This window comes from Ochotona princeps, chromosome 28 (genome assembly GCF_030435755.1).
Source record: "Ochotona princeps isolate mOchPri1 chromosome 28, mOchPri1.hap1, whole genome shotgun sequence".
In the NCBI taxonomy this organism is placed as follows: Eukaryota; Metazoa; Chordata; class Mammalia; order Lagomorpha; family Ochotonidae; genus Ochotona; species Ochotona princeps.
Window position 1 is genome coordinate 7,775,268 of NC_080859.1, and position 23,649 is coordinate 7,798,916.

Genomic DNA, 23,649 nt, shown 5'->3' on the forward strand with positions numbered 1-23,649 from the left:
ATTTAGCTTTACTCCATATTAACTCTTTTATCATGCTGACAACTGTATAACAATCAGATGGTATGTTGTACAACTCCATGGCACCATTCAATCTCCATTGGAAAACCCCATACATGGCTAAAAATTTTTTAATTAAAAATCACTGTCATCTTTATATTCAAACACACAAGTGAGATCTAAATTCAAAAAACAAGAAGTCTTGAAGGAACAACCTTGGATAGATTCAGACATTAACGAATGCTTGAGGAAAGTAAGAAAGGAAATCTTGAGCTCTACCCCTGAACCTGCCTAAAGGCTTTCAATAATTGAGACCTCCATTGGTAGTCTCTTCATATAAGACATTCCCACCTGCAGTCATATTTTATTTTTAAAATAACATGTAATTGTTTTTCTGTACTGGAGATGAAGAAAACACAATTACGTCGTGTTAAATTGCTTTAAGTCATACAAAGTAAGAATCCACACTTCCAATAGTACAAGTTGGTGCTACTTCTACAGATTCACTAACTACAAACACTGTCAACAATGTGAAGATTGCCCCCCAAAATTTTAACCTCTTGAACACAACACAAATAGAAATGAGATTAGAATCACCAGATTTGATTTTCTTTTTTCATGTCAAAACATAGTCATTAAGGACTCAGTTCTCTGTTTTAAATTTATTTATTTTATTATTCCAAGATACAATTCTGTAGGCTCCAGGGATTTCCCTAACTCCTTCCCCAAATCCTCACTCCTCCAGTAATTCTTCCATATCATTACAACAGTATACTCCATCACAATCAATCACAAGTCCATCACTCTGCTGTGTAAGTTTCTCTGGCAGCTATTTCCTTGGGTCAATGAAAAACACATATCATGATTTACAGCTTTTATATATTTTCAATACATCACGATTTAAATCTCCTTCTGTTCATTATTATGAGACTGAAATAAAAGAATGGAGACTACAAAGTTGAAAACATTTCTTCTAGACCATAAAAAGACAGAGATTACCCTTTGAGAGTTCGGTCGTGTAAAGAAACAGGTAACACTCTGGGTAATTCTTTGGTCTAGGAACCAGTCCCACAGGAGGCCTATGTCTCAAATGTTTTGAGAGAAACACCAAAAGCAAAAAGACATTGCCTCTCTTCTCTTCTGCAACTCCAAGATTTGAGTTGGTGGCCATTCTACCACCATTAGCATGAGTTTCCAAACCAGAATATTAGAAAGAACCCGAGGTAATGCCACAAAACAGTGCTCCACTCCTGTTTTGTGGAAGTCACCTGAAGGTCCCCCTGGTGCACTGAAGCAGAAGAAGGTAGCAGGTGGCCTACTAGGGAACACCTCCCATTGTCAGAAACAGATGGCAACCAGAGAACCAATGTATAATTACATAGTACAAGAGATGGCCAAGGCCTAGATGTTATTCATTGGAGAGTAGAAAGGATGCACTCCTCAGAAACACCAAATCCAGGACATGCAATAAGAATAACAAAGTACACTAGCTGTACAACAGTAGAGACCAAAACACTCAGCACGCTGTCAATCAAACCACATGTCAGCAGAGATCAGCCAACGCTCACCCAAGGCCAACAAAGCTACCCAGCAGCCAATACCAGCATGACCCTGAGAAGGTCATTACAGCTTTGAACCCAGGTGCTACATTTCAAAAAAGAAAGGAAAGGGGGGAAAAAAAACCCCACTGTGAACTAATTAAGCAGTCTGGAGGTCTAAAGTATCCTAAACACTGTAAGTTAGAGTAAGTTTCCGTTTTCATCGTTGGTATTGTTTTCTCTCCTTGATATAGAATGGTTAGCAGCAGATGGGTAGACACTAGAGAGCAAAATGATGCCAGTTATAGAGTAAACTAGTAATGTTTTCTCTGGACCTCTAAGCTGATTAGCAATATATTTGTAAAACACAGCACAACCAACATTTAAGATTCAAAAAAATGAGATAACACAGTACATAAACCCTCCTTTTTTAACATCTTCTTCCTTCATCCCTCTATAAATTCTCTTTTCTGTTCCCCTCTCTTTGTTTTACTTGCATCTGAAACAAGATGATATAGGAGCTAGGAAAAAAAAAACAGCAGAAAGGTCCCTTGAATAGTTGTTCTAGGGTCCTATTAACTCATTTGGAAACCAAAGCAAAAATTTACATCTTTCTGCTTTCTTCTAAAGACCATAACATGGAGATAGCTTGCAAGTCCACTTCAAACTGAGCAGAGAGCAAAATATTAAAAAAAAATCCTTGCCAACCATTGCAAATGCTATACAATATAAATAATTCTGTATTTTTTCCCATAAGACAATCTGGGCTTGTCTTACTCTCCAGAGGTCAAACAGTTAGAAAAAGAAGTCCCACCTGCTCTGTTGTATCTCCTAGTACTATTGACCAAACCAGATGTTGGCAGGTATAAAATCTGAGACATCTGGTTATCCAACCCCTTAGGGCCAAATGCTTCAAAAAAATCACTCATTTTTTTTTTCTGCAGCACACATCCTGATTCAGAATCTCCAAGCTAATTACCAGGGTTGTGATTCTCAGCCTAATCATTTTTACTATGCCTCCAGAGTAAGAAGAAATCTAAAAATTAACACTTAGCACACGGGACTGTGCACAGACAAAATGGAGATAGCCCACACGCATTTCAGTCGTGGAGTTGGTGTCTATTCACGTGAGGAACCTCTCAGGCATATTACATCACCTTAAATTCTTTACTAAGGCTACTACATGTACTGCACTTCAGATGGACATGAAGAAGTAACCTATTTCCTATCCAATTCTTTGAATCCAGAACTGACAAAAGTTGTAATGTGGACAAAGGGCAGCTATGAACCTGACCTTGCACAGAAGATACAAATCAGCAACATGCAGACTTCAGTATGTGGATTTGGGCACCGGAAAACGGGTAATGAGAGATACAGGTCATGTCATTCTTTTCCTGATCTGTCCAGAAAATCTATATGGAAATAACTAGCTTCAACAAGATTCAAATTTTGCAGAGAATAGTAATTGTGCTTTGGTAGGATGCTGAACTTAGTAGCCATAGCAAGAACTCAGGGGGAAGACTGAAAAAGCCATTTTGACAGTTACTGATATTCTGTTTCATGCTTTGACACAGGATTTTTAAAAAGCTTGCGGAAAATCAAATAAAAGAGTGTACATTTCGGTAAACTGTTTAAATATCTCCTGTCCATGTACAAACAGTCCGCTACACAGGGACATCAGTGCAGACACTGAGGAGCAGGGTAGCTTCCTCTTAGTGTGGAATCAGATTACCTGGAGTCAAACCCTGACTGTCCTCACAGCACCACCACAAATTTCAGTGAAGAACCTACTTACCTTCACGTTTTTCCTATGTAAAGTCCAGGTAATTTAATACCATACACATGGATTGTCATAGAATTAAGAAGGAACAAATGCGAAGTTTTTAAGACAATGCCTGATACAAGTAAATGAGGAGAGTTAATTACTTGTATTATGGTTGTATTGCTAGTTAGACATGGATTTCTGGGAACCCAGCCTAGCTCAGTTGGCTAATTCTCCACCTTGCAGGCAGTGGGATCCCATAAGGGTGCCAATCTGTATCCCAGCTGCTCTACTTCCCATCCAGTTCTCTGCTTGTGACCTAGAAAAGCAGTAGAGGATGGTCCAAAAGGGCTATTTTACCTGTTTACACAATGCACTGTGAATACTATAGTAGATATTTGGTATGAGAACAATAATATCCAACATTTAACCTTCTAGAGAAATGTTCCAAAATAATGCATGGTTTTAAATGATTAACAAAACCTGACATGTATTGTAGCAACGGGTCTCTCTGTACTGGGAGAAAGTTTGGGTAGTTCTGACTTGAGCTAAAAGCACTGCTTCACAGGCACCTTCTAGGCCATTCTTGAAAACTCCCAGGGTCACACAGTCATCAGGAACCTCAATGAACGTCGGGCAGGTTTGTCAAGTCTTGACTGTGTCCTTGGTTGGTCAGGAGATTTTTTAAAAAATTTATTTATTTTTATTGTAAAGTCAGATATGTAGAGAGGAAGAAAGAGAGGAAGATCTTCCGTCCATTGACTCCCCAAGCAGCCACAACTGCTGGAGCTGTGCTGATCTGAAGCCAGGATGCTGGAGCCTCTTCTGGGTCTCCCACACGGGTGCAGGATCCCAAGACTTCGGGCAGCGGGGCTGCTGGGATAAGAACCAGCACCGATATCGGGAGTTTTCAAGAATGGCTTAGAAGGCGCCTGTGAAACAGTGCTTTTAGCTCGAGTGCATTGTGTAAACAGGTAAAATAGGAGATTATGTTAATTTTTGGAAAATTAAGCCTAGTCACCAAAAAAAGTATACAAGCCAGTGAATTAGTAAGATATGAAGCACATACATACATGCATATATACATAAAGCATTTGAGACAAAAAAATCTACACAAAACTAAAGTTATGCATGATTATAACATACTTTCTCATTTGCAAATTTCTTCATTAATGAATGTCCAAAATTAGAAACACCCACAGATCAGCAGACCATGAGCATCTCAGTGGTAGACAAGAATGCATGTACTGCCAAGAGAATCCACAACTGACAAAATAATAAGTCCTACCTCTCCTCAAGTGTGATTGAATCAGCTAGCCAAGCTTTTCATCAATTCAATACTCCTTTAAAATTCCTAGTTGTATGTAAAAAGAAGTATGTACCAACTAGTAAAGTTATGATTTTCCCAACTTTGCATCAACCCCCAACAAAATAAGAAGCAAAATAATAATAATAATAATAATAGTTTTATAGCCCAAGTTACAGGATTTCAGTTAAGTTAAAAGTTGAGTCGGGTAGAATGCAGAATTACATCTCTTCACCATCCTCATTAAATTTCAGTCCAATAGGCAGCACTATCACTGCTCACTCCAGTCTTCCCATTATACCTGTAAGCCAACAGCACTGATACTCTGTAGCAAGCGCCCGCAGATACCAGCCAAATAACGTTCTACTACCATGAAGTAGGCTGCTTAATAGTTTCTAATTTTTCTATACAATGACTGCTTTTGTGTGAGTGATCACAGGTTTCTTCAGAGCAGACCCCGGGTGACTACTTGGCAAAACTCAATAGACAAAGCTGAGGTTTAAAGCTTTCTCTTGGGGCATCTCTGCAGTAATTGTGTTCCTCACAGCAACTTCAGCTACCTAATTTTTGAAATCTTACTAGAATCACAAGTAGCAAATTAGTAGATCTGTCACAGGAATGATATTTGCAATTTACTTACAGTACACCCTTACTTCACATTCAGGTTTTGTCTGTATGTAATTGACTTAACAAGCAAGTATTTATCACACTTACTGCTGAAAAACATTAATTACCTTTGATCCTGCTGAACCCACATCCACTTATTTTAACAAAATTTGACCAGGTTTAAAAATGCTTTCATAACGACAACGTACCTTGTGTTAGCGACCCTTTAATATAAAATGTTTCATCTGGAGATGTCCCATAAACTTTGTTATACATATTAATGAATTTGAGGCAAAATACACTAATGATTTAACAGTAAATTAAAATAGTCCAAGAGGGGGCCCAGAGTGATAGCCTAGCAGCTAAAGCCCTCACCTTGCATGTGCTGGGATCCCATATAGACTCTGGTTCGTGTCCCAACAGCCCTGCTTCCCATCCACCTCCTTGCTTTTAGCCTGGGAAAGCAGTCAAGAATGGCCCGATGTCTTGGAACCATGCACCCACGAAGGAGAACCTGAAGAGGCTCCAGGCTCCTGGTTTCGGATCTGCACAGTTCCGGCCTTTACGGCCACTTGGGGAGTAAATCAATGGATGGAAGATCTTCCTCTCTGTCTCTCCTCTTCTCTGTATATATGACTTTCCAATAAAAAATAAAATTTAAAAAATAGCCCAAGGGACATTGGGCTATACAACTAATGATATTCAATGGTTATTTTTTTTTCAAAGTTAATGAGGTTGAAATGTTTCACAGACTGCATCATATGAATGTCTGCGTGTGACCATGGTCCTGATTGGGTGTTGTGAAATACACCATTCTTCATTAAAATAACAAGTAAAGACCATATGATCATTAAGATCTTGGAGAACCCATGTTTTATATTTTATCTTCCAAACTCATTGCTAAAGATGAAGAGTCAAATGGTGTTTTAGGTGTTAGAAGTGCTCCAAACACAAATGAATTTATGACTAGCATTTAATTGCATCACAAAAAAATCTGGATGCCCAAAATACATTCTTTGCATAACTGATTTGGATATTCAATAGTTGTATCATGAGCTCATCTGATTTATGCAAAATTACTAATATGAATTCAACAATTTCAAAAAACTAAACAGGGCAGGCAATTTTTCACACATTTCTTTTCAGGGAGCACACCACGGGAGACCAGGGGGCCTCAAATGTGCCTCCAGTCACGCCAGTTCAAGCAGCTTCTCTTCCACTGAGCATCCCATCACGATGAGGGTGTTCAAGCATCCTCTGCTCAGTGCGTCTTGCAGGCAAATGCCAGCTCATCGTCCGTCTCTCAGCCAAAGAGCAAGTTTCTAAGCAGTGGGAGTAAAACACTAATATTCTGGATTCCAGGAGACACAAGGTATGTCTGCCTTCCAGGTAGCAACTTCTTAAGGGGAACTGGGGACCATGTTGACCCTCTACGATCTTTGCCTCACTTGTTCATTTAAGCTAATCCACATATGAAAACTGTTTTCACTGAACCAAACCTCCCACAGCCATCTATTATCTCATGGATATCCTAAGGTTTTTTTTTTCCTGTAGTGCCAAGAAACAGTATTCTTCAATGCAAAGCAGATTATATTTGAATATTTATATATTATATGGAGGCATTACATCCCCATAATGCATAGCATATTCATGATACAACTTGATTTGAATATGTGAATCTCAATAAACATGAATATTTAAATCTCAAAGCAGATTTCACATAATGTAGCTATACTTGTAAAGCAATTCGGTGTTTGTCTAGCATTGAAGCACAACTCAAAAAAGTTGGTACTAACTGTCCGTTGGAGTCACTTAGTACACCAGCTTTACCTGAACCTGCACAAGGGGTCACAGCCTGGCTACCCTGTGTAGCATTCCATTTTGCTGGAAAAACCAGGCTAGACTCTAGGCCATTTTTAACTTAACAGAAACCCAACTGAGATCAAAAACGTCAATTCAGAAAAATCTAGTGAGTTTTGAATGTGCATAAAGGATTATCGCAGTTCTGCAGATCATATAAGGAAACAAGAATTCTCACAATAATGCTACTTGGAAACAGTCATGTCCACAAGAAAAACAACAAGTAGATTAGAGGGTAATGAGAGTCTGCAACAGCATAAAGAAACAGTGAGGATGAAGTTTGGGATGGATGATGATCACATCACAACAGAACACAGGAACAACAAGCTAGACTGAAGTTTAACCCCAGAGATACGTCATGCTTTGTCGTTGTTTGTGGGTTTTTTGATATGCAGATTTGGAGGAATTTTTTTCAAATACAGGTATTTGAGAATATTGCCAATCACCAGTCTCTGAACCATTTCATGTAGACAATAATCAAACAAGTGGACATAAACATAAATATCCAAAGAAGGGACTGGCAGCATCAAATGTGACTTAAATCTATTTCTACTCTTAGGGGCCATATAAGAGGAACAATACTCGAGCAATTAGAAAATTTGCATTTTGGAGAAGCTAAGGAAAGGGCAGAAAAGAAAGCCATATCTTTTTGATAACAAAAAAGAAATGAGGGTTAAGAAACAGAGGAATAGAACCACTGTCAACACGAGAAAGGAGAGACCACCTGGGCACTACAACCAGTGGCAAAGCTTATAAAGAAATTTATTTACTTACGGTTATGAAGATGGAAAGCCCAACAGCATGGCTCCAGCTCTGCATGAGCCCCCATTCTGGCAGAGAACATCATGGCAGGTGCACATATGGTATGCAGAGATCACACTGCAAGACAAGAAGCCAGTAAGAGGTCAGGCTTGCTTGCTTATTTATAACCCTCCTGCAAGAAGCACCCAAGCTGCCACTTGAATCACATGAAGACTTTCTGACAGTAGCACCCACAGTGACTGAATCCATCACCTCGCACTTGACCAGGCTGGCTTCTAACACAGCTCTTGGTAGACACACTCACACCATAACCAAATCAAGAATCATATAGTAGCTGTTGAAGTCAATCCAAAGCATAGAGCCCTTCAACTTCTGCTTACCTGCACCCCACTCAAGTTCTCACTCAGTTCCCTGCCAGGGTCACATTTTCTAGTGACGGATAGACCAAGTTGAGCTGGTTAAATGCATACATCTGACACAATACATCAAGATGATGAGCTACTGTCTTCCAGAACTCTCTAAGACGACCCCTCCTAACTGTATGGAAAGTCACCTCGTTAATCTAAGTGTGGATGATGATGATGCAGGGTATCTGTTTAGTGGAGAACACAGGCCTCACTTCAGTGAGGGGAGCTACTTGCTCCTGCTAACGTTGTCGGGGAGAGATGTGGCCAGATTACGTGTCCAGATCCTGCGAGACGAAGCTGATCCTGGAGTAAGCACACTGATGGAAGGAACCAGTGCCTGGGAGCAGTACGATGGCCTGAGCAGCAGTCCCTGGAGTCTAACACGGTGCCTTTCATGGAACTGCACTGATTGTTTCTGAATTGAACTACATTATCTGGACATTTAATCTGACTGAAGTGACTCTACTAAATGCCATCTTACACTGACCCGAGCACAAGATCAAGACACAGAGCAGGGCCTCAGTTCTTCCTGGTAACATTGTGATAAGTCTGTCACTTTGCAGATATTTAAATGAGAGCATATTAAAAAAATACAAAAGAAACTGCCTGGTATATTTTTAAATATTATACAAATGTTAAAGACTATCTTATTACTATTGTTAATATATTTAAGGTAATCAAAGTTAACTTTCTTGAGGTTGGCTTAGCTACAAGTGTTCTGTTGTTCCTAGGTACCCCTGTTTATGAAACCTCTGTTTGAAATCTGCTCTAGTATCTGCCTGTTTATCATGGCGGCCCTAATTTACAAGACTGAAACTAGTGGCATCAGAAAATTGCACTAAAAGGAGTTACCCGTGTGCTAGGACAGATCATAAATATGGATGGCTGAAAAGTAAGTTGCTTCGCTTAAGATGCAAATTAGCAGAGAATGAGATGCAGCAAGTTGTGCACCATAGATTCAAATCCTGATGCCAACGTCCCCCTAGGGTCACCAAACAAAAAGCAAGTTTCTGCTGTCACTCCCCAGCGAGGCTGTAGACACTGCCTCAGTCTGTCATGCAACACTAAAGGAACAGAATGGTAACAGGAGGGAAAATATGCCAGCCACAACCCCAAGAGGAGAGCCAAAGAGTCAGGTCTAAGGAGGTTCTCCATGCAAGAACCACAGCCCAGCAATCTGCAGCCAGACCAACCGTAGTGGCAGTGTCTGAGATAATGAGAAAGACAAAAAGAGGAAGGTGGAGGCTTTACGAACGTTCCTGATGGGGATCCACAATTCAAGACAAAGAGGGTAGTGCTCTATAACTCCAACTTCTCCCTTACTCCCTCCCACAGCTTTGGCAAAGTGCATGCCCCAAATGCCCATCTTACCAATACCCACCCGCAGATCAGATTCAGATAATGAAGACCTGCTCTAATACGTCAGATGACAGAGATCAAAGGTTATGTTTAATGGAAACATGCAAACACTGTGTAAACACAGAATCTTGAGCTTGGCCAACAGCTGGAGAGGCAGAAAATTTAAATGTCAGAGAAAGACCACTCTGAAATCCAACTGCAGAATGTCTGCCATCGAAACCCTCATTCATGATAGACAGTAACCAGAGAGTCTAGCTCTAGATCCTTCTTTCCCTGCTCCTTTGCATATCTGCTCTTCACTGACTAGTGGCACTCTTTCTCCAGAATGGGACAAGCCACACAGGCCATGTGTTTTGACATGAAGGGCTACGTGGGAGAGGGCTAAGAGGGAGAGCAAACACTGGGAAATAAGAACGGTATCAGAAATAAGAATAAATGGGACACAAGTTCGAGGGTTTTGCCACCACGGTCCCAGCTGCCTCCACAGCCTGCAGGAACGGAGACACACATGCAGGTCATGGTATCAGGACCGTACAGGAGAAGAGGAGGCTCCCGAGCGTGGCTTCCCTGGGCCAAGCATTTCCGAGACTTGCTGCTTCCAATCACAGGATGAAATGCCCAGTGTAAGTGACTGCAGAGGACAGAAATCTGATCTGGAGTAAGCAGCAAGACAGGAGGATATAAAAGAACACAGTTGAAACTTTCTCTCTAGAGGTTCCCATTTCACAAGCATCTTGAACATCCTTCAATAAAGGAGAAAATCAGAATGCGAAATATTGCAACTTACCCAAACCATACTTAACATGATGAAATTCAAAGCATTTCCAAACCAACAGCCAGGTCCTTGAGTTGTAACATCAAGTGATATCGATCCATTAAGAGAACTTTACTGAGCCTCAATACAATTATTTATTCATCTATTGATTTCTAAGAGTCAGACAAAGCTTCCATCTGCTGGCCCACTACCCAAGTGCTTCCAGTAGGCTGTGCTGGGCCCCAGGGGTAGAGTAAGAAGTCAGGAACCAGGTGTTCAAGTAGGTAGGAGGGAGCTAAGCCATTATCTGCTACTTCTAGGATCTGCATCAGTCTGATCCAGAAATCAAACTCAGACAGTCCATAATCAGCACGGGTGAGACCAACTCCAAATGAAAGATGAACATACCCTGTCGGGAGCACACAGCAACAGCTGCAGAGTGCATACCGAAGGAGCCGAGGGGTCATCACAGTACTGATGTTTACTGAGCTCCCACTAAGAAGTATCAGGCACTAGGATAAGCTTATTGAATTGTTGCCATAATATGCAATAAGCACTGCCATTAAAAAATTGAGCCTAGAGATGAAGTGACTGCTGAAGGCCACACAGTAAGTGATGGAAATATCAGACAGGTTTCACATCCAGAACCTCTGCTAAGCCCTGTGCTATGCAGCCTACTTGCCTTTCAACCTGCTCTTCATCTGCTCATGCTCCCACACAATGCAACAATCCAGTCCTGTATACAGGGTTTTTTGGTGCTCTCCTGTAGGTCTTTTTTGTCTGAAGGACTATCTTGGTCTCCATTTGCTTCTCCTCTTTCAATACTTCTCACCTCACTCTCGTTTCCTCTCCCTCTCCTCTTTATAAATCCAACTAAGCATGGAATTCAAATATGTTACTCCACTGGTGACTATGTTCCCCTCAACTTAGACTGGCAGTGCAGAAGGGGGTTATTACACATCCATGTCTCTTCTCCACAGAAAATACCTAATCGAAGCTGCTTCTTAATTTTGCGTGGCCCTTGAATAAGCTGGGCTTTGAGTCAGAATTATTGATTAATCAAGACTTCATGCTACCTATAATTGGTTTAAAGGTGACAACCTTGTCTCTTCAAAATTTTTATATTGAATCCCTAATTCTTATACAATTGTAGGAGCAACCTGTTTTTACAAAGAGTTAAATGATGTCATGACAGTGTACTCCTGATCTGATTACACCAGGATAATCACAGCTAAGGAACACACAGTTCCAAGAGCTCTGTCTTGCTATCTCCCAGCCATGTGAAGACACAGAAGGCAGGCAGATGTCCCCCAGCCAGGAAGGAAGCCCCCACCAGGCACTGAATCTACTGGCACCATGCCTGCGTATCTGCAAGAAATAAAGTTCTGTTGTTCCAGTCACTCAGTCTATGGTATTTGTTACGGCAGCCTGAGCTGACTAATGTAATTGGTCTTAAAAATATGACTCTTCTTCATGTGAACATTTCACACTTCAAAATGTTAGTAGTAAGATTTCTACTTGAGCATTCGCATCACTGAACGGTGTTGAACTGAGACATGTCTAAAATCTTTGCTGGGCAGAAAAAGGATATTTTCTGTGGTTAGCACTGTGGCACAGTGGATTAGGATATTACCTGTGATGTCAGCATTCAGTATGAGTGCTTGTCCAAGTTCCAGCTCCTCTACTTCCCCTCTAGCTCCCTGCTGAAGTGCCTGGTTGAGCAAGGGGAGATGGCCTAAGCACGTGGGCCCCACCTGGAAGACCTGGACAGAATTCCTGGTCCATGGCTTGATCCTGGCCCACCCTACTCCTTGTAGTTGTTTGGGAAGTGAACCAGAGATTGGAAGCTATCTCTCGCTTTCCTAACTCCATCTTCACATATATAGATAAAAATCTTTTTAAAAAGAATATTTTAAATTCTTGTTGCTAGTTATTTAAAACAGTTGGAGTTCTAGTTCATACTATATTACAATATTATTACGCGCAGCTAACTCCTGCAACCTGGTTCTTTACTGTGGGCTGAAAACACCAGACACAATGAGGCATCTCAGTAGGTTTATTCCAGTGGGACAGGAACAGGTGGATGTGGTGGAGATTAGTGGGAAAAGGGGAAAAAGACAGAATATGGAAACACCTGGGCCCCTTATGTTCACGTAGGCCTGCAAGGTGTGGGGGAAGGGATTAGAAGGGATTGAGGGCAGGCCCCAGGGAATTGGCAAGGGCAGGTGAAGCTTAGGGATGGTTGATGATTGGGAGCGGTTGAGTAAGGGGCTGGAAGATTGGGGGTGAGAGTCTCAGGTGGAAAGCCGGGTCACATCTTATTGGTGGATGGATAGACTGGCGTGAATTTTGTGAGCTGTGAGAAAGAGGAAATGGCATAGCTTCCAGGGTGGGTATTCGAATAACTCCTTACACTTGTTATTTAAAATGGATCCATTATTTGGATCACTTGACCACAATTTACCTGGCCATTAAGGATTTAAAACACACACACACACACACTTCTGAAAAGCTAAGAGATTTGAACAGGTGTGCCCTGGATTCTTCCTATGAAAAATAAGGAGACTGGAAAGGACGACTGAATCTGTTTCCATGTGGGTTTGAAGTTTGCTGACTTTTTTCTGAGTTACATTTTATCCAATATCGAGGAGACCGTCCCATTACCAATCCTATCCCCATCTAACGAAACGAAAAATAAACCACACAACCAGCACAGGTGCAGAAAGTAAGGAACACCTAGCACACAACAATGCTCATCTTCCAAGCCTGGTCACTGTCCATGCTCAGGGCAGCAGTCATTCGCTGCAGCTGCTGGAACATCAAACAATGCTGGGAAAACACAAGCGGTTTTCATTATTTCTCCATTTGCCATCCGCGGCCTCATTCAAAGCGATATATGAGTCATGTGATGTCCAAACAGTAACATACAAAGAAAATGATAGAGAGAACATCCCAACCCTGTCCCCTTCCGGGTCTTATCAGCATAGCCACCTGGGTGACGAGGTAGATTCCCTCTGAGCAGCAGTCTCTTTGATTGGGCAATAACCTTCATATAATCCAATCAACCTGATCTACTCTCTCCACAAAACGGGAGATAAATCCATTCACATTCTTGAGGACTTGTAAGAATACCAATAAGATGCTGGACTCTATGCTTGCAATGAAAGAATCTCAACTGATCTTGAACTGTGGTAATACAACAAGGTGGAGGAATCCACCATGGGGTGGGGAAGCGTTTGGGGAGGGGTGGGGGAATCCCAGTATCTACAAAGCTGTGTCACATAATGCAATGCAATTAATAAAAAAAAAATACCAAGGGAAGCCCTAGGATTTAAAACTTTTGAATTCTTGGATGCTTTTTTAAAGATGGCTAAAAACATCTAACACAAGATCTTTTTGTTGTTGAAGCTAGCATAACATATTACAGATTAGACTCGGTTATTGACATGTCACAAATGAAACCTTAAGAGTTACAGAGACTAATATCTTCTTTGAATTCAAAATTCCCAAAAGTTCCCATGGATATACAGATGAAGTCAGCTTGCTAAACATTTACCACAACAAAAGACCTCCCAAGGTAAAATTTGTAAGCCTAGAGAACAAGTTCTGTAAAATCGTTCTTTTTTTCCTTGATTTTTTTCTTCTTTATCATTTTATGAAGATGTTTAAAAAGTGGGTGACCAGGCAATAAAAAACTTAGGCTCAGGTAATGGAGGTCTGGATGAATCAAAAGCAGTCAGCTGTCCGCAATAGAAGGCTGGGCTAACAAGATCAGCATCCCAAGAACCGCCGTCAGAGCAAAGCGTTCCGCCCAGCTTCCAATGGGTGGGGTATCACCTTCCTCCCCTTCAAATTCACAGTGGGCAGCTTGACACTGCACTTCTCAGTCTCTGGAATTCCTAGGCCACAAACAAGTCAACAGTACCCGCGCTAGGCAAGCTCTAACACAGAAACCAAACCAAAGGGGAAAAACCTCAAGAGCGCGAACTGGGGTTGGCCGCCTCTGGGCGAAGACTGAACACGCAATTAAGACGAAAACTCAGACAAAGCCCCTGAGCAGGGCGAAAAACCTCAGAGCCCGCTGGTTAAGGCGAAAACTCGGAGCCCACAAGCCGAGGCTGAGGCCTCGCCACTTTACCTGAGGTCCTCAAGTCCTGAAGCCGGTGGCGTCTCGAAGCCCCTGTTCTCAAGTCCTGAGGTCTTGTGTCTTGACGTTCTGCTGTCCCTGTTCATGACGCCAGTTCTCGGGGTTTAGACCTGCCAGCAGGCCCTGAGGTCACGAAGGGTGAGGCAGGCGAAGGCTTTCTGTCGCAAAACCCACCAGAGACAAGCTGGTGAGGAACGTCCGCTTCATTACGCACAGGTTACCCGCTTTTAAAGGGTAAGGAAGGGGCGGGCAGGAGGGAGCCTTCCGGTAGGCACCACGCCCACCAAAGACGCTGTAATTGGCTGTATGACACATCTATCTCCCTTCATTTTCCGGTCATGTCAGCGGTCAGGTTCCAGGTGTACTCCCCTTGACCTTCTAGCCCTGATGGAGGCTGCACTCCACCTGCAGGCCTGAAGGCTATGCCTCAGGCCATGGGGAAAGTCAGGCTTAAGCCACGCCCTCCAGGCAGCAGGGCGGGAGGGCCTGGGGGATCACCCACAGCCCTTTGTATTGGCCTGTTAAAAAAGATTGATTTATTTTCGGGCCCAGCGCGATAGCGCAGCAGTTAAAATCCTCCCCTTGAATGCACCAGAATCCCATACGGGCGCCAGTTCTAATCCCAGCGGCCCCGCTTCCCATCCAGCTCCCTGCTTGTGGCCTGGGAAGGCAGTTGAGGACGGCCCAAAGTTTTGGGACCCTGCACCTGTGTGGGAAACCCAGAAAGAGGCTCATGACTTCTGGCTTCAGATTGGCTCAGCTCTGGCCGTTGCAGCCGCTTGGGGGGTGAATCAACTGACGGAAGATCTTCCTCTCTGTCTTCCTCCTTTCTGTATATCTGCCTTTCCAATGAAAGTAAATAAATCTTTTTTTAAAAAATATTTATTTTCATTGGAAAGGAAGATTTACAAAGAGAAGGAGAGACAGAGAGAAATTTCTTTCGTTCACTGGACCCCAAGTGGCCGCAACGGCCAGAGCTGAGCCAATCTGAAGCCAGGGGCCAGGAGCTTCTTCTGGATCCCTGACATGGGTGCAGGGTACTGAGGCTTTTTCGACCACTCTGTATTATTTTCCCAATCATAAGCAGGGAGCTGGATGGGAAGTGGAGCAGCTGGGACATGAGCTAGTACCCATACAGGATCCCACTGCCTGCAAGGTAGAGGATTAGCCAATTGAGCCATTGTGCTAGTCCCTACAGTGGTCTTTAATTTCAAAATCTATATACTAATTTTGTGTCTGTGATACTCTATTTATTACTTAGTGCTAAGATAGTTAATGTTGCATGCTTCTCTGTTCAAGAAAACTGGCGAATCTGCTTCAGGTCTGAAATGCTTAAAGGCGTCAGTAATAGAAACACATCCTTGCTCCAACCATTGAGAAATATTAATATCAAGACATGAAAGTATACAACATCATCCATCTATTTGATCTCTTTTTCCTTTTTTTTTTTCTTCCATCCACTGGTTCACTCCCCAAATGACCACATCAGTCAAAGCTGAGCCAATCTGAAGCTCTTCCAGGTCTCCCATTCAGGTCCAGGGTCGCAAGGCCTTGGACCATCTCGTCTGCTTTCCCAGACCACGTGCAGGAGCTGGATGGAAGCGGAGCAGCCAGGACACAAACCGGCACCATGTGGGATGCTAGCGCCTGGAACTAGCCGGCTGAGCCATCGTGTTTGTTCTCATGTTAAGTCTGCATTCGCTATGGCAGCATCATTACATCTTTTGCCCTCTCACTGAGACTCCTCAATTGAAGAGTTCAATTTTAATCACCTGAATATCCAACATGGATTGGCAAAGGCAGAACTAGTTTCCTGGTGAAATGAATATGTTCTATCAAAATCTTGGCTTAGGTTATATCTCAGAATGACATCAGAATCTAATACCTTGAGCATAATGATCATATCCCATACCTCCTATGAAATCTTCACAAAGATCTCACTTAGTGCAGCAGAATTCTTTCGGGGACAATTTGAAAGAATGTAAATTTTACACTAACCTGAAAATCAAAGTTTTTCTAAAAGAAAAAAAATAAGTAAAAAGACATTCAAATGGCAAATATTTATCATTGCTAGACTATCTCCCATTTCATATTCCCCAAACCACTGTTCCTGTCCATTAGATAAAGTAACCAGCAGCTGAGTATAGTTTAATTATATTTTAGGAAATACATAAAAAACATAAACTCTATGCTCCTAAAACAGAAGCCAGAAATGTCTACCTGTCCAAGCACAGCCATTGTCAACTGCCCTCCATTTCCTTCATAAGCTCCACTTAAATGTTCCCTCATTGCCAATTTCAGTTATGTGCCTTAAATAAGTAATAAGATAATGAGCCCTGAAGTATACACACTCAACAGGTCAACTTTTAGAATAATAAAAGACCTGGAGGAAAAATAATGCTTTATAAAAGAAATCGCGAGCATCATGCAGCAAGGGAAACAGTCTGGCTACGAGGTAGAGGATTGAATTAGATGTGGAAGCGCTGAGGTCTCGGTGACCTCACCCAGCGTGGAATTTTCTGGATAGAGAGGAGATCCGGATGAACATCAGGAGATCTAGGATGAGGTGAAAATGTAAAAGTCGAACGCCACATGAGCCCAGTCAAGTGACAGCCTCCCATCTGGCCACTGTTTTTGTTTTGCTTGTTTTGTTCTGTTTCCTTTGCTCACACAGTAGAACCACCGAATAAATTTCTGACTTGATTGTCTTCATCTAAAATGATCATCCCGAAAGTCCTTTAGGGGACTAGCCTTCTGTGGTGACACGGAACCAAAAGCACACTGTGATGACAAGCAGTGAGGATTGTCTGCCTTGTGAAATTCATCATCAACCATCACAAAGCACTGGACCTGACAAAGAAGGCTTCTCACTTACTCTCATGTCAAAATGCACATGTCCAAAATGTGTTCTATTATGCTGAAAACCAGAATTTTTTTTATCTTATTACAAGAGCTTGGTTTCTTCTCTTCACCTGAGAGGGAGCCGTGTATGAGAATGGACATTAGAAGTCCTACCACGGTCCAGAAATCAGCAGACCTTGTTGGTCTAGACCATGACCTTCACTAACTCAGCTCTTTGGCATTCTGAAAAGATGCATCTTCAAGGAGCCAGACTGACTCAACGGAACAAGGCTGATTTGAAACCATTTGATTTGAAAGAACCAAAACAAAAAAAGATCGAGCCCTGAAAAGCCATGGTTCAGGAGGTAGATTTTACAAGCTGAGTACAGAAATGCAACGGGGTACGTACAAGGAATAGGTACAGCTCCGATGGCATAATAGCACACAGAAGCATATCCCAGTCTTGGGAGGACAGAGAGTGTCCTGAAGAGGTGCCACTCCAGATGAGACCAGAAAAGCCACAGCAGTGGGCCTTCAGAAGGAGCAGGCCTTCTGCTGGAACATGAGATTCAGTGTTGACTGAGCATCGTTGTGGAAAAAGACAATGGATTCTGTGCCTGGCTGCATTCCTCCCACCTGCTGAGTACCAACTTGCAGAGACACTGAGTGTGTACATTTCTAGGCTGCAAGCCAACCTGACAAAGTAAGAGTCTCTTGGGGTAGAGCCCAGACTTCTGGATTATAAATGTTCATCAAATGCTTAAGATGAAAGTTGAAATTTGAGAACGGTTTCAACAGCAAGCAGCCCCTTCATGCAGGCAGCCACTAATGGCCAAGGGCTGGCCATGGCACTGACTTCGTTCAGGGAGGAGATCAGCAACAGGAAAGCTGGAATGGGTTCTCGGCCACTGATTTGGAGAGTGGGAACAAATCTAGTGACTTAAGGAAAGGGATTGCAGTTGTGGACAAATGAGAAAGTCAGGGCTCTGCCGAGAGGAGGCACCAGAGCTGGAAGAGATCCAACCCACGTAGAGGTTATAATGAAATTTTAAAGTTAGAGGTAAACTGCTCACCTAGATGGCCTCCTGCTGAGTGTCAGGATGGAAGACCAGATTGGCGTCAGAATCGACACTAATGTTGAAAGCAGATTTTATGAGACTGAGAGCAGGCAGGCCCAGGACGTTCTGAGCAGAAGTGATGCAGGATGATTCATGGGTCGTGGTGCACTGGGTTCTGTTAGGTGTACCTGGTTATGTTAAGTAAGCACTCTAATAAAGGTGTGAGTCCATTTCTCCTCATTATCATTTCCGGCTCATGTAAATGAATGGCTCTCATAGTTCCAATGTTTTATCCCCTTTATGAAAAGTTTGAAACTCCTAATAAGGCTGAAACCTCCAATTGAAGCATTTCCTGATAGGATTAGCAGCCCCGTTGTTTGCTACTTCAAATACATAGTTTGTGATTGTGGTTTGGAATCATTGGCCTATCTCATGCAAAGAAAACAGCAAAAGTCTTTTATCGAAAGATGTTTTCTGACTTAATCTGCATTGAGTGGGTAGTTGAGTAAATTCATTGTTCCTGGACTAACATTGTGTTCAGGTCATGGATCTGTCCAAGCAACTCCGCGCAGTAGTGAACAAGTGTCCCAGCTGGGTCCTATCACTTTGATTACTCGAATTCTGGCATGCCCACGTTTGGCATCCCAGCCTGGAGAGCACACATACACCTCGTTGGATTCATTCATATTACTTTTAATCAAAAAGTGTATAACACACTTCAGAATTAATTTTTTTGAGGAAATTACAGTGTAACATATGGTAATGGCTCAAGAATGAGAAAGACGTGATTTCAATTTCATTTTGCATTGATGAGCTTGGCAAACTTGGGCAAGTTGTTAATCTGCAAAATCCTTATCTTTAAAAAGGAAGTATTCATAATAACTAGCTTTCTGGTGCATTGAGCTACTTTGCGAGTCCTTAACAGCACATAACTAAAGCATTCAGAAGAGCACGTACAATCATCACTTTACTACTGGTAGTACACAGGCCACCCCAGTGTGCAGGTACTAAGTGGTCGTTCCGATGTGTCTCCCTAATACGAAGCACCACCCAGGTTTCTTCTAAAATGAATGTCCAAACTGCAAGGGGAATAAACGAAAACCAAAACTCAAACATGTCATCATGCTCCACCTCCGACAGCCTAGCCACAGAACAGTTTCCCAAGGCAACAATTTGTTCCACTGCTCCAAGCTGCCCCATCTCCACACTCCATGTCAGGTCATGGCTCCATGAACAAAAAACCAAGGAAACCGTTTCTGGCTCCTGGCTTCGGCTCAGCTAAGCTCTAGCCGTTGCATCTGCTTGGGGAGTGAATCATTAGACAGATCTTCCTCTCTGTCTCTCCTCCTCTCTGTCTATCTGACTTTCCAATAAAAATAAATAAATCTTTATTTTAAAAAGCCAGAAACAAAATAGTAGTATATCATCCTATATCATCAAAAGTCTGTCCCTCAGGAAAGAATCTAACATTGTATCCGTTCCATCGTACCTCCTTATTTTACTTGCTGAAATATCTTTTCCACTTAATTATGTTGTATATTAAAATTAATCTTATTAGAAATGTTGAATGTTTACGAAATGAATATGGCAGATGCAACATGGTAGCCTAGTGGCTGAAATCTTCATCTTGCATGTGCCAGGATCCCATATAGGGGCCAGTTCATATCCCAGCTGCTCCACTTTCCATTCAGCTTCCTGTCTGTGGCCTAGGAAAGCAGTCAAGGACAGCCCAAAGCCTCAGGACCCTGCACCTACATGGGAGACCTGGCAGAAGCTCCCGGCTCCTAGCTTTGGATCAGCTCAGCTCAGCTTTTGCTGCTACCTGGGAGTGACCCAGAGGATGGAAGATCTTTCTGTTTCTCCTTCCCTCTGTAAATCTGACATCCCAATAAAAATAAATATGTTTTTTTTGTAAAAAGAGATGGATATGACAAGAACAGACCAACATTAATGACTCGCCACATGTATGTTAGCAGTCTATTTAATGCATAACCGCTCTCATTGTAACTGCTGTGTTTCCCACAGAATTGAGGTCACAACATTTACTGTCCTCCAAATGACCTGGAAAATAAAGGACCCTTTGCTTCTTGAACTGCTGTCAGCACTAAACATGAGCAGGGAAATCTTACCTTTGTAACTGATCTATATCGCTAACAATATTTTGTAATGTGAAATTATTCATTAGGAGTTTCCACTGTATTTCAAATGGAGATGTAGATTTTGAATTTGTCCCATTTGCCCTGATAAAAATACAAGCTATAGATCCAAAAGTCTCCATAGGAAATCTTTAAGTCTGTATCAACAGACAAAGAAATCATTCTTGAGATATATTTGATGACATGATAGACTGGTAAAGTCAAATCTCTCCAGAAGCAAAAATTAACTATGATTACTTGATGTAAGACATCACTCAAACCAATCAAATGTTATTTTGGGAAATCATAAATTTATATCCAGCGTCAGTTTGTCACTCATTAAGTTCTTATAAGAATGATTAGGAAATTATCTTAATAGGTAAACGTTAGTCTTAACCTCTTCTTACTTTGATGGCTTAAAAACATGAGTTTATATCAATTCATTGAATCTCTGAAAGTCTCTGCCGGATTGAAGGATTCTTTATTGTAGTCTTAATAAACTTAATCCAGATTTGACAAGAAATCCTTGCCTTGTTTTTCAGTCTTCAGCAAATCTACCTCTTAGGCATTAGCACAGCTTTCAAAATACATTCTCTAATTTAGAGTAACACATACTTCCTGCATACCTACTATGTTCCAAGGACTGGGCGAGATGCTGAGGATACTCCAGCAACGAGCATGCCCTTGGCTTAACTTTCCCCCATCATGCTATGCCCGTACACAAAACCCCAGAAGCTGACTGCAGCCTCGTCAAGGTGTCATGTTGGTGACTGACACGGATCAGCACCCCCTGGCAGTCAACAGTGACAGCAGCCAAAGCTGCTTCCCGGGGAGTCACTGATCCTCCAGCTGTATTTTGCTTGTCGTTGATTTGAAATCAGATGCTCACTTTGAACATCTCAATCGCACAGAAGACAGAAAAAGCACAATGTAACCTCTTACTCAAGGAACAGAGACGAGACAGGAAATCTCCTTGTCCTTAGCACAGGGGTCTCTGTAGAAATCAAACGTGGTGAGGAACATACGAAAAGGTACCGTGAGCTTGATGACAGAGACGCGAAGCTCTTGTCCAGTACACCTTTGTTAAGTACAACAGCACCCACGTTACCCTAAGGAAAAAACTCCACTCAAAGGAGACTCCCAGGCTGCCTGTGGGACAAGAATCTGCAGCTCAGGTAACACCCACCTTCCTGCATAAAACACAGAGAACTACACCCAGGTTACTCCCAGCGTTAACGCCAGTTGTCTCTTTCCTACTTAAGGAACATGGGAGGAAAGTTTCCGTAGATCATTAATCACTCACCAAACCCAGAAAGTGACAATAGCAACTCCCACGGCCCCACCCTACCCCCTTGTCTCCTTTCTTGGCCATCTACCTATCCACCAAAATGCTGGCTATTTGTTTCACAGGGTCCAGAGGAATTTTTTTTTCTGTCTAAAACAGCATAATCTCACTCCCATGCTGGAAACCCTCTAATGACTTCCCAGTTTATTCATAAGATGGTTGCTAAGGCCCACAGGAGACCCCCACTCTGCCTCCCACTCTCACTTCCTCTCTCTCCTCTCCGTCGCGGGACACACTGGGCTCCTGTCCTCATACAATCCACATGAACTCTGCGTCTACCTTGAATCTACTTCTCCCAGAACACCAGCTGGCTTCTTGGCCTGAGTGCAGTGCAAATGTCACCTGCCCTGAGCAGCTTATTAAGATACCCTCCTCTTCTTGAACTCCTGGTCATTCCGTGCCCGCTTCTCTACTTTCTTCTTCTTCATAATACTTCTCAGAATGTGACTTCAGCACTGTCTATTGTTTAGTGTTTGTGTCCTTTTGACACATAAAGAAATCCTATGGAGGGGAAGGGCTGTTATCTCTGTTATTCCCTGTTGTGCCCTGTACATCCAGAATGATGCCTGGCTCACAGTAAATGCCTAGCAAGTAGATATTAAATGACGGCTTCTTCTGCTCTAGCCTATTGCAGTTAACTAAAAATAATGGTTCCATTTTTTTCTTAAAATCTCCATAATTCCAGTTTTTCACTAACTCACATCTGATGATACCTAATTAGTCTAATTATATCTGATCCTGCTGAATGGAATAATAGGTGGGCTTATAAAGACAAAAACATTGTAGCATCTTTTTGCAAAATGAAGCAACTACTTTATTATTTTTGGAAAATCAATCAAATTTTCCCATCTTGTGAATTTCATTTGATCTGCGAGGATCCTAACAATACCATCTTGTCCTTTTAAAAAAAAAACTGCTTCATTATACAATGCTGGTATGATTGTAAAACATTAAATTCCTAAGGTCTATTAATTCCATATTAGAATTATCTACTGAGAGTGGACGTGATGGCCCAGTGGGACTTGCACATCCCATCCTGGAGTGCCTGGAATTGAATCCCTCTTCTGAGTCGAAGCCAGCTTTCTGTTACTGTGCTGGGGAGGGGGAGCAAGCACCTGGGAGGCAAGGGATGATCCAAACACCTGGGCTCCTACTTCCCTTATGGAAATCCCAGATGGAGTTCCTGGATCCTGGCATCAGCCTGGCTCAAGCACAGCTATGGTGGGTAGTGGGGATTGAACCGGTGGATGGAAGATCTCTGTCTCTCCCCTTTACCTGTCACTATGCGTTTGAAATAAACAGTAATAAAGGTGTGGTCTCAGATTCCTTGATTGGGTCAAGGAACTTCTTCCTCGTTCTCTGGGGGAAAAACAAGTACCGGATAAGAAACCATGCTCCCCTGAGGCTTCCACATGGAGCAGGTCACATGTGGACCTCTCCATTGACCATCCCAGCTCAGGTCCTATCTGCAAGCAACAGCAGCTGCCACCATCTAATGTCCAGCTTAGCCCAGCCCTTAGATGGCCATACCCTTGGTTATCATCTATCTCCAACCAGAAAAGAAGATCTATGCAAAACCCATTAACCTGCAAACAGACTAAAATCATAGAGTTGTTGTATACAACAAAATGAGAGTGTTCTGGGAAATTCCAAGTTGAGTTTCTCATCAAATTGCCACTTCCCTGGGTTGTTCTGACTGTATATTTCTTTCACGGTGAGAAAAATGATTCATATGAAATACAGCAGGTTTCATAAATATTGGCTTAGATCCA